The sequence below is a fragment of the Erpetoichthys calabaricus genome, chromosome 1 (assembly GCF_900747795.2).
Source record: "Erpetoichthys calabaricus chromosome 1, fErpCal1.3, whole genome shotgun sequence".
Classification (NCBI taxonomy): domain Eukaryota; kingdom Metazoa; phylum Chordata; class Cladistia; order Polypteriformes; family Polypteridae; genus Erpetoichthys; species Erpetoichthys calabaricus.
The window spans coordinates 139,300,924-139,313,237 of NC_041394.2; the positions used below are offsets into that span (position 1 = coordinate 139,300,924).

The 12,314-nt window shown below is 35.4% G+C and overlaps 1 protein-coding gene across 4 annotated transcripts in view; it reads left to right on the plus strand.

Annotated features, from left to right (window-relative positions):
* Nucleotides 1-12,314, plus strand: part of LOC114650673 (leucine-rich repeat transmembrane neuronal protein 4-like) — a 651,592-nt gene that overhangs the window by 222,245 nt on the left and 417,033 nt on the right. The gene's annotated exons all lie outside the window — the stretch shown is intronic.

Below are 12,314 nucleotides of genomic sequence, written 5' to 3' on the forward strand. Positions count from 1 at the left end.
AGAAAATTGTATGCATACAAAAAGAATGTAGCATCCAGACAATTTAAAGAGCTCAGCGAAGCCCCTGCTGGTTGAGGGAACATTTTCTGCATGAAAGCAGAAATCAGTGCTTTTTCTTGGCACAACTCTAGCACAATGCATTTAGAAGATTAAAGATGATTATATAGATTACTTGAAGACAATGACTGCTTGGTGCTTCTCATAGTGGATTTCTAAGAGGGCATAATATATAAAAAAGTTTCAAGGTTGCATTTTTTTTTTTGTTTTGTTTTTTTTTGTTGTTATTTTCTTAATTTCATTTAGCCTCACATTACACTTTGTAACTGTAAATGAAGTTTGTGTTTTGTTGGTGATAATTTTGCATTAGCAAAGTAAACAGCCTTTTTTTGTTAAAACTCAGGGTTAGTTGTTGAGGCTGTAAATAAATAATTAAAAACTTTAAAAATATTCTTGAATAATTCAGTTAAAACACAAGTATAAATTTTACAAGTATTTACATAGAAAATTAGAATACATAAAGAAAACAAAGTAGTCTGAAACAGACTAACATAAATGGAAACCAACAATATATGACAAGTTGATAATGGAGGAGAGGAAAACAAAAATTCCAGTCTGGTTTAGTAATAATAATAATACATTAATGCTATATCATTTTACTAGTTGTTGAAAATGTTGTACCACAAGACATAATGTATGCTTGTAAAAAATGAGTATTGAAATGCAGTTATAAATATTATTGTATGTTAGTTGTGTTATTTAATGCTGTCCAGGTATTTCAAAACTTCACTGACACTTTTAATTTACACCCTGATTAGATTTAAAAACTTGGGGCATCCTGCAATGGATTTTTATATTATTTTTCTCAATAGTGTTAGAAAGATGTGTGATGATTCATGCCATACAGTAATGTTATACATTTCACAGGCCAATTGATTTATCCCATGTATTTCATCAATCAATTGTTTGAAGTTTGGGTCAAAAGCTTACAAGTCAAAATGTTACAATTTTTGTAACATAACACCTAACTTTTATTTAGGGAATTCAATATTTCCGTTATACTCCACAACTTCTGTCTAACCTTTGTTGAGAAAATTACTTTTTCAGTATTTTTGTTTTAAATCAGTAGGGATTTTCACTAGCTTTAAATACAGTATGTCCATAACATGTAGCCTATGCAAAGAAAAGACAACCCAGGTAGTATACGATACAAAGAAAGGTAAAAAGAAGAAAAATAAACAAACACAAAACTCATAGTAATATGACAGCTTTGAATGACACTATCATTAAGTTCTGAAAAAGTGTTTAAACAGTTTTGGGAGTTATATTGTAAAATTAAATTTAAGGGCCTAGCTTTGAAATATTAATAAGTTCATGTTTAATGATTGTTTGCAGAACTTATTAATTAATTAGAAATTGGTATTCAATTTATTTCGATTAAAATCACTTGCCGTACCAGCTCAGCTTCAAGGATACAGCAGAGAAACAGCATTGAGCAAATAGTGATGTTGTAATGATGAGCATAATTGCTTGTGAACAAGTTGACTCAGGTTTGATTCCCAGTCATTGTACAGTATTTAACTTTTCTTTATTCAAAGTTTTCCCTGAGTATTTTTGTCAAGGCCCCATGCTGCCCTTGGTGGTGCTATATTGTCTCTGGAGTTACTTATTACAATTTGATGTCACAAGTGCAATAACTATTAATACAACTCACTGTAGTGTTTCATGACATTCATTCCGTCCCTGAGTTCCCCCAGGGCCAGTACTGAGATACCACATATGATGTAAGTTGAAATATCCTTGAGTTATCTTAGAATATGAAAATATTGTACAGCCATTTTTATGTAATGCTTGAACAAACACAGATATACATAAAAACAGAGTCCAGTCAGCCACATCATTATAATAACCTTATATTATACATTATAACATTATACAATGTTATTGACTGTTATACCTGCCTCACACTCTCCACCTTACACTTTTTAATCCGCATTGTGTTTTTAATCACTCTTTAATTAATATTGTTTTTATTAGTATGCTGCTGCTGGAGTATGTGAATTTCCCCTTGGGGATTAATAAAGTATCTATCTATCTATCTATCTATCTATCTATCTATCTATCTATCTATCTATCTATCTATCTATCTATCTATCTATCTATCTATCTATCTATCTATCTATCTATCTATCTATCTATCTATCTATCTATCTATCTATCTTGTGAACGTCCCCCTTGTTCTGCCAAAACCACTCTTACCTTTTGAGGCATTGACTTCATAAGTCCTCTGAAGATGTCCTGTGTTATCTGACAATAGCAGCAGATCCTTTAAGTTAAGTACTAATGTGGAGCATCCATGGATCAGACTTGTTTCTTCAGTACATCCCACTTCCCATGGATTGAGATCTGGGGAATTTGGAGGCCAAGTCAATACATACATTTCTTTGATCCTTAAACCATTCCTGAACATTTTTTTCAGTGTGGCAGAGCACATTATCCTGCTGAAAGAGTTCACTGTATTCAGGGAATACCATTACCATGAAGGGATGTACAAGGTCTTCATCAATCTTTAGATAGATGGTACATGTCAAAGTAACATTCACATGAATGCCAGTACTCAAGGTTTCCCAGTTCAGCATTGCAGAAGAGCATCACCTTGTCTACGCAGGCTTGCCTTCTTTCCATAGCGCACCCTGCTGCCATCTCTACCCCAGGTAAATGACGCACACACACCCAGCTGTCCACATGACCTGAAAAAAAATGTGATTCATCAGACCAGGTCACCCTTTTCCATTACTCTATGGTCCAGTTCTGACACTCACATGTCCATATTAGGCACTTTCAGTGATGGACTGGGGTAGCATGGGCATTGTGACCGGTCTGCAGCTATACCACCTCATATGCAACAAACTGGAAAGCATATGACTATGACCCTTGATATGACATGTTCACCTGTATTGTATGCAGGGCATTTCCTGATGATAGATGGCAGCATAATAACCAATTCTAAAATAGTAAAGCTTGATCACCAAAATGCAACTAATTGGTAAAAGAATCACAGAAGCAAGAGTGTCTCTGTCAGAGTTCTGTAACTTTTTATGTTATGTGATCAGAGGATCAATCTCCCTTGTAACTTTAAGATGTCATGCTTGATTCTGTGTTCTTCTGTTGCCAGGTCATTGCACAGTGAACATGCACACACGCACACGTATACAAGCACACCAGGACCAATTTAACAACGTCACTTCACCTAACTTCCATGTCTTTGGACAACAGTAACCCCCAGAACATGCAGGCTTCATGCAGGGAGCACTTAAGACATGAATCCTTGTCTCTTTGTTACAAGGCAGCTACACTACCACTGTGCCACCATGCCACCTTTTTATTTAATTCAAGTTAGATAGATAGATAGATAGATAGATAGATAGATGGATAGATAGATAGATAGATAGATAGATAGATAGATAGATAGATAGATAGATAGATAGATAGATAGATAGATAGATAGATAGATAGATAGATAGATAGATAGATAGATAGATACTTTATTAATCCCCAAGGGGAAATCCACATACTCCAGCAGTAGCATACTGATAAAAAACAATATTAAATTAAAGAGTGATAAAAATGTAGGTATAACAGACAGTAACTTTGTATAATGTTAACGTTTACCAGTAACTTTGTATAATGTTAACGTTTACTCCCCCGGTGGAATTGAAGAGTCGCATAGTGTGGGGGAGGAATGATCTCCTCAGTCTGTCAGTGGAGCAGGACAGTGACAGCAGTCTGTCGCTGAAGCTGCTCCTCTGCCATGGAGATGAAGTTATGTCTTGTATGTACTTCTGCTTTTATTTTACATGGAGTGGATGTACTGAAGTAAAATACTCAGATTCCAACTCAAACTTCTTGTGGATTAAAATACACATGCAGCTTTCCTCAGGTCTAATAGCTCTGCAATCCTAAGTGAGGGCAGGAATAGGTTTCCAATTAGGTTTTAAACATTTTTTTGCAACAACTCATACCAAGTTCTTTTCTGCTTCTGATTCACTGTTACCCTAAGCATGCATCCTAACCAACCACACTGTTATTTAATTATAAATAATATATATAAAAATTATTGCAATATGTCACCTTAGATAAAGATGTCTAATTAATAAAACATCTTATTTCATACAAAACTCCAGTTAATCCAATTCAGGGTTGTATGGGGCTGGAGTCCATCCTGGTGGCACTGTGGAAATCACAGAACAGAGCCTCGGACATGGTGCCAGTCTATGACAGATCTCCTTTCACAAACACCCTCATTTGGAGTTAACAATTAGTATAATCCTTTGTGTCTTTGCAGATACGAGGGAAAAAACAGAATACCAGGAATAAAATGCAACATAGGGGAGAGTTTGCAAACACCACACAGACAATGACCAAATGCAGGGTTTGAATCCAGGAGAGTTAATATATTAGGTAATAGGGCTGTCATGCCCACCCACCCAATAAATAAAAAGAATTCTGTTCATTCATATTTCATTTTGCTGATTACACCATTTCATTACAAACCCCCGCTGAACGTTATAAAGCTTTCTTGCCAGTAATAAAATATTATGTTGAATTAATAGGCTGATATGGTCTGATATTCTTTAGAAGTAAGACACTAAATCCCTTAGTTCTTACATATGTCTGACTGAGCACACAAAAAAAAAGAAGAAAAAAAACTGCTATTCTGAAAGCATTCCCAGAGGAACGTCTGAGATAATCAGAAGGCAGTAGTCAAAATATTTGATCATGTAGACAGGTGACCTGTAATAAATTATACTGTTGCTAGTGGAGCACTATGTGGGCTTGTATATGCATGTATTTAGAATTCTGTGCTCACTTTCAGTAAGCAGGTAAGGCTGTTAGAGGTTCTTGTAACTGGTCATTCAAATCTTTAAACAGAAAGTTTTGTCTCATTTCAGAAAGTAGGAACTAATCCACGTTGCAATAAAAATGTTATATCTAAAAGGTTTCAGCTGTTAAATACTATCGGAATTACCATTCTGTCAATCCATTGATGTTTTAATGAATTGTGACTTATTAAGACTGTACACATAACAAACCTGCTTAATCCAATTCAGTGTTGCTCAGGGTGCCAGAAAAAGATGCCAAAATAGAACCAATCCTGGATGGTGCGCTAGTCTGTTGTCTCTTGTTAAATATATGCGAACATGTCCATTTATTCAGTCTTATGATATTGTTTTGCAGAATACTTAGGGGAGGTCACACACCAAGCTATTGCTTTTGTTCTTTAGTGTACATTAGAGAAACTTTAATTTTTTTTTTTTCAATTCTGAACCCAATTAGTATAGTTTGTAGGAATCCACTCCAAATGCACCTCTTCTGCCAAACATAATGATTCCCAATTACAGATTAGCCTTTAGAAAAAAAATACCGTAGAGATTAAAATCTTGGTGAGGTAATGAACTAGTGATTTATTAAGTTCTTTTAAGTGTTTTTGGATCTACTGTAAGTTCTAGGTCATTCTAGCTGGGATACGTGCCTTAACAACTGTAAAAACAGAAACAGAGTATGGAAAAACAAAGATAAGGGTGTGATGCACATACTTTTCTGGATTGTTTAAAGAACTCAAAGTAATGAGTTACAAAAATGTAGTTCAGACCCAAGCAAAAAAGAAAAAGCCCAATTGCTGAAATGAATTCACATGTATAACACAAATTATGATCCTAACCATCTACCTACATAAGAGATAACTTCCTGCATTGAAATAATTAGGTAAGGCTTACATGGTACTAACCATACACCAAGGTCTGCATACAATGTATAAACCTTCTTCCTTTGTTATCTAATTTAACTTCCACAGAAAACAGATTTCACATTTGTAATAAAACAGCTAAAATCTATAATATAATATCAAAAGAGATAGTGGCATTTAGGGGCTGGGCTGGCAAAGACATGTGTGAGATGTCTAATGAATGTGTTGGTGTTCAACATACCAGAAACACGTTATGCTATTGTTTAGTCTTTTTTTTCTCAAAGACATGAAATTCATGCTTCAGAAATTCTGCCAAGCTCATTCTGCTTAAAATAGCTTTGCAACATGTATAGCTGTTTCCTTTTATGGATGTATTAAAAAGCAGACATCCTTGGATTTATGTGATGCCTAGAATACTTACTGGCAGAGCACAGGCAGGTCAAGTGTCTTGCTCAGGGACATATAACAAGTCAGCAGTGATACAGCTGATCGAACAACTCCCCAACCACTTGACCATGCTGCTGATCTCTGGAACTGCCTGAGGATTCATTGGTTTTAGGATTTTCACCTTACATCTGCTGCTGCTCTCAACTGTAGCTACCTGATGTTCAATCTGACTTCTTATTCTCTGGACAAACATTTGCCATGTTGGCAGTTATTCAACTCATGTTTGTTCCATCAGGCAAATGCAATTTGTTTTGAAAACAAAACTAACATTCCAGCTGCTTCAGGTAAATTAAATTTAGGGCCAACATGTATATCAATATCTTCCATTTTTATATATATATTTCTTACATGTAAAGAATTTACATTATTCTTCATAATGGAAAAAATGTATAAGAGGCTGTTAAATTGGAAAATACAGTAAACCCCGGTCTAGATGATCGCAAGCTAAAACATTTTTTTCAATAAATGCTTTAAAGTTCTTGTCTGTGATTCTGATGTATGGGAAGCAAGTGGAGGATAGTAGTTAAATTCTATATAACTACAAATATTTTTAGCCTGAGCCTTTTTATAATAAACTGTGGAAATTACATTGAACCCATCATGGCTGTTTATGAATATTATTTGCCCCATGTTAAACTTTGTACTTTTGCTTTTTTGCCACTGCATTGCCATCAGTAAAAAGGCTTCCACCTCTTCTTCTTCTTTCACCACAATGGTTAGAATAAATAACAAATTATTCTTAACCTATTTGAATTTGAGCTATCGAAATTAAATAAAATGCAACATGTTATGAATTCTTAAGTCAATTTGTTGCTTTTGAATTTCAGAGATTTAACACTAAGTTACACCATATTGTTCGTGTAGAAGGCACATCCTGTCCATTTGTTTTACCACAGAAAGTGTAGATGTGCATAAAAAGTAGGCACTTCTCTTATTTGTTTAAATACTGCAATCTTCATAAAACTGTTAATTTCAGATCTACATAAAGATGTAACTGTTTCTGCTTTTTTAAAAGACTATCTGGGAAAAAAATTAAGGCAATCACACCTAATCAGACAGTAAACATTGATTCTACTTGCTAAATATGCCTTTGTGGTCTCACAAGCAATGCAAATCTGCACATATATTTAAAAAAAAATTAAGAACTGTCAGGGTCTTACAAATGCAATCAAAGCTAAGCAAGGTTTAAACATAAGTAATGGCTGCCATCACATAAACAAAGCAGGTACTAACTTAGATGAACTAAAAAGAGGTGGAGGCCTTTGCACTACAGAATGTATAACTATATAAGCAGTGACTCCATACAAATATCTCAATCAAAATACAGAGATCTGTTTTCACTTTGACATTAAAAAGTTTTCCTTTTGATCAGTGTCAAAAAGCCAAAACAAATGCACTGTGATTCAATGCTCTATAACAATAAAATATGAACTTTTTCAAAAAGGCGAAAACTTTGTATAGACTCTGTGCTTTCCACCTGATATGATAATATGACCGATGTTATACACATTGTAACAGCCTTTAAACAGTAGCATGAATAACATGGCAAACGACAAATGATCGAACATACTGTATCACACACAGGAGTGGGCGAACTACAGTTCATACATGAAATCTCACAACTCAGTTTTGACCAACTCGGCCTATGTGTATGGAACTGTGCAGAGCCTAGTACTCTTCCCTATCCAATTCAGTAATGTTTTAAATAATTTTATCATTTTTAGTAATTCAGAATTTCTCATGCAAACATCCTGTTTGTGAAAGGTATTCATGGGAGTTATTGAAGAATTTAATTTATTGTGTCAGTGTTTATTTATAAGCTTGCCATGGGGATGGATAGATAGATAGGTAGCACTTTTTAAAGAAGCACAAGAAAATCTTAATCTCTAAAGCAGGATTCTACTGTATGTAAAAATAGTTAATCCCAAGCCTCACTTGGGGTGACATATAATGAGCCACTTTATAGTGCAAGCCCGAATAATATTTAGGACAGTATTCTTTTACCACCCTTAGTGTATTAAATAACATGCTGCGCAAAGTCATGATGATTTCTATGCTTTTTGCCACTCTATGGTACCTAATAAATATTCATGTCTGTGATGGAGCCTTCAACCATAACACACAATGAAATGTAAATGAGAAGGTGTAAAGCCACTTATAGAAAAAAATTGAACTATTAGTTGTTTCAAGCAATAGAGATACTGATGTCAATTAGTCAGAGACATTGACGTGAATAGGAAAAACTGATGCATATGGCACTGTACAAACAAACCACCATGATATGCATGGAGACTGCAGTCGTGTAAAGTTGCCCTGGGGTTCAGAATCCATGTGGCAAAAAGTCATAATGATTGTGATCAAGTGGAAGGACGACAAAGACGTTAGCCCCTTAAACACTGTTCACAATGCAAATGTTTAAATCAGTAAGCCTTGCATTGTGATAGTCTACAAAATACAGTGGGCACTGTCCATTGTACAGATTAGGCACTGCTCTTCTACCATCTCATGCCTAAGCAAAAACAAAAAAAAAAATATTAGAAAAGTGTGTAAATAAACATGCTTTTGCTGTCCTGATTACAACAACGGGTTGTGTTGCATGAAGGGTGTATACTAAATCTGCATCAGGGAGTAAAGATAATGCTATGGAGATTAAACAATAACCACTTCTAACACAGAAAAGAATTACAAAAAATTCTGACTTGGCTAAAGATAGGAGAGCAGTCACAGTATGGCATTATAAAGGAACATTGCCGTAAGTATGAAAGAAGTCCATAAACACTCTTCAATTCCTTGTAACCATTATTAGCTCATCCATCGACTTCCTGAGCCCACTTAATTAAGTTCACAGTCATTGCGACTCAGAGCTCAGTTCAGTAACATTGGATCACAAGGCCGGAATCAGTCTTTGATGAAGCACCAATAATTAGTGGAGAACGTTTCTCCCACAGTCACTTATACAGGATTTACAATCAAACTAACATGCATTTATTAGGGTTGTAAGATGAAAACTGGAGTACTCAAACACAGAGAGAATCTTCCACAAAGTAACTGTGCTAGACTTGAGAGTGGTGAGGGAGGAGTGCTACACTGCTTTTTTCATGCATTATAGAGTATGGGTATGCAAAACTACATTCTTACCTCTGTCTGACACCAAAAAGAAGCACTGAGGACTGGCTAATTGGTTCCAAAACTATTGTGTAATAATAATAATATCCATCCATCCATCCATTTTCCAACCCGCTGAATCTGAACACAGGGTCACGGGGGTCTGCTGGAGCCAATCCCAGCCAACACAGGGCACAAGGCAGGAACCAATCCTGGGCAGGGTGCCAACCAACCGCAGAATAATAATAATAACTCTTTGCATTTATATAGTGCTTTTCTCACTACTCAAAGCACTCAGCAATTGCAGGTTAAGGGCCTTGCTGAAGGGCCCAACAGAGCAGAGTCCCTTTTGGCATTTACAGGATTCAAACCGGCAACCTTCCGATTGCCAGTGCATATCCCTAGCCTCAGAGCCACCACTCCGTCCTTAGGTCTGTGTACAAGGTCAAAGAAATGGAAAAGTCAATAATATAAGCCTTTTTTTATTTTTAGAACACTTTCTACACATGCCATGAAAACCCAGAACTGCTTCTAAATGAGTATGTTTTATTTCTTATTTATGTGTTATTGACACTCTAAATAATATAAAAGGCACATACTAAACACATTTATGTGACCCTTTCATCTTAGTCACATAAGATAACTCAAATCTTTTCTCTGCATTCCTTCTGTCTTTTTTTCTACTGGCTGAGCTCTTCCTCAGGCTGAAGTACTATATCTCCAAGCCTAACCTGGATGGCACTGTTTTATTTATCCACCTCCCATTACATTTTCATATCTGACTTGTGTCTTACAAAGGATTTATAAGCTTGATTGGGTACATTTGGATGAGGTGATACAGAAAATATAATTCTTGGCTCAGGTCAGTTCACAACTGCCTGGAGAAAACTGCTTTAGGCAAAGGTGCAGAACGAGCATCTGGGATCACACTTGGATTAAGGGATCAGTGCTAAGCAGAAAGACTAAAAGAAGTACTGTAAACCACCTGAGTCTCAGAAAAGAAGATTGAGGGCCGGATTTACTAGAAACGCTTTCTAAAATAGGCCTGATTCAGGTCTTAAGTGTGCAACGGCCAGGATTTGAGGATTGTCACTGAGCTAGAAGACAGAGAAGGAGACACGCAAGTTATATTGTATTTGACACTTTATGATTTCTCCAATTACTGGTGTTTTCAACCAGGAAATCACAAGGTATCAGGTTCAGTATCCACCTTTGATTGTGTGTAACCTGCCTTTGCTGCAAATGAAGACTGACTCATGGCTTTTATTGAACCTCTTGTTTAATAAAACACTACTTGACTTAATTATGCTTTTCTTTTACAGCAGTAATACTTTCCTGCTGCACTTGAATTTAAACCAGTCTTTTAGTGCAGACAATTTCAAACTGTGGTATGTATGCGTATCCAATGGGGAGTGTTATGTTGTGCTATTAATGTTATTAAACTGGACAGTAGGTGGCACTGTACAAAAATGATATAAAAAAGAACTGGGAGAGGGATGGGAGGAGAGTTCATGGAAGGAGGTTGTAAGACAGAAATTTTGCTATAATGAACCTGAAGATTTCTTTATGTACTGATCGATACAACAGGGTGCACTAAGAAATATCTACTATCATGGGAAAAAAACTGCACATTATACACTGATTTAATAAATACTTTCTAATGAATTTTATCCAAGTTTTTCACCAGTAAGCTATCAAAATAAATCTCATCATCCTATCCTATAATTATATATATACTGTATATAAAATATATATCCTATAAAATAAATATATTTTTGAAGAATTTAAAAGGCAGTGTTGTGAATATTTGGCCTTCACAAACGTTTCATGCATTTGGCAATTTAAATCATTTCATCTTTACAGTATTGGCTCCCTAAAGACCATCAAGATTTTTTTATCTCAAGGATGGAGGAAAAAAAAAGCTATGGACTGCTTTTATATTATTTAATTTGTAATAATAGTATAATTACTTGTGCATCATTTCTCCACATGTTAAGAATGCATTTTTGGAATTCAAAATGAAAATATTTATTGTTTCTGGCATAATAAATATATGGCAAAATGAATTGTTTGAAAACAAAAGAAAACTGACATCCATTTTCCAAGGGTGGTGCTGTGAGAGTAACCAGAAAGTAAAAGAGTACTTTTGAATCCTTAACCAGACACTGCGTGTTTAAAATTTACATTTTCTCCCCATGTCTGGGTAGGTTTTAACTTGGACACTCCAGTTTTCTTCTCACAACTCCGATAAAAGACAGGCAGTTGAATTGGTGACTCTGAATTAGAAAATTTTGAGAGAATGTGAAAATGGGCTCTGCCCTTAATTGGCACGTAATGCAGGGCTAGATCGAACTTTGTGCCCAGTTCTGTACCGGATTAAGTATAATTGGTAAGTTGTTCTGTGCTTACAGACCTACTATGTGATGATTCCTAAAATACAAGACATTGTTTAAAAAAAGTGTATAACTAGAAGTAGAGAGTGAAACAGCCCACCATTTATTTACAGACAATTTAGCTTGAAAAATTGGCACTTGTCTCCACAAGTCTATCTCAGTTAATAGTTGTCTGAACAGTCTTTGGGAACATAGAAAAAATATACAGATATTTTCATATGGAATTGCGTGCTAGAGTCATTGTAATAGTAATAATCATCAATCATCAACTAGGCATCAATGATTAGTCAAATTTACACACCTTTGTTTATTTATCTTCACAATTCCATGCCAGATAATGGCTTTTGCTACAGCTTTTTAAGTTTGTAGAGCATTTTGCAACAAATCTCTTTTTCAGCTGTGTATAAATAGTGCACCCATCACAGTACCATGAAGCAACACATCCCCTCTGAAAGCATAGCATTCAAGCAATTAGGATGAAGTGTTTATCAATGCATTTTCTTCTGTTTTGTCTGCACTCTAGTACAAACCCTTTTGGTTTGTCAAAACTGCATGATGCTCTTTTACAAACTATAATTGAAACACATCGGTTAACGTTGACTGTTTTTGCTTACCGTTCAGTCTTT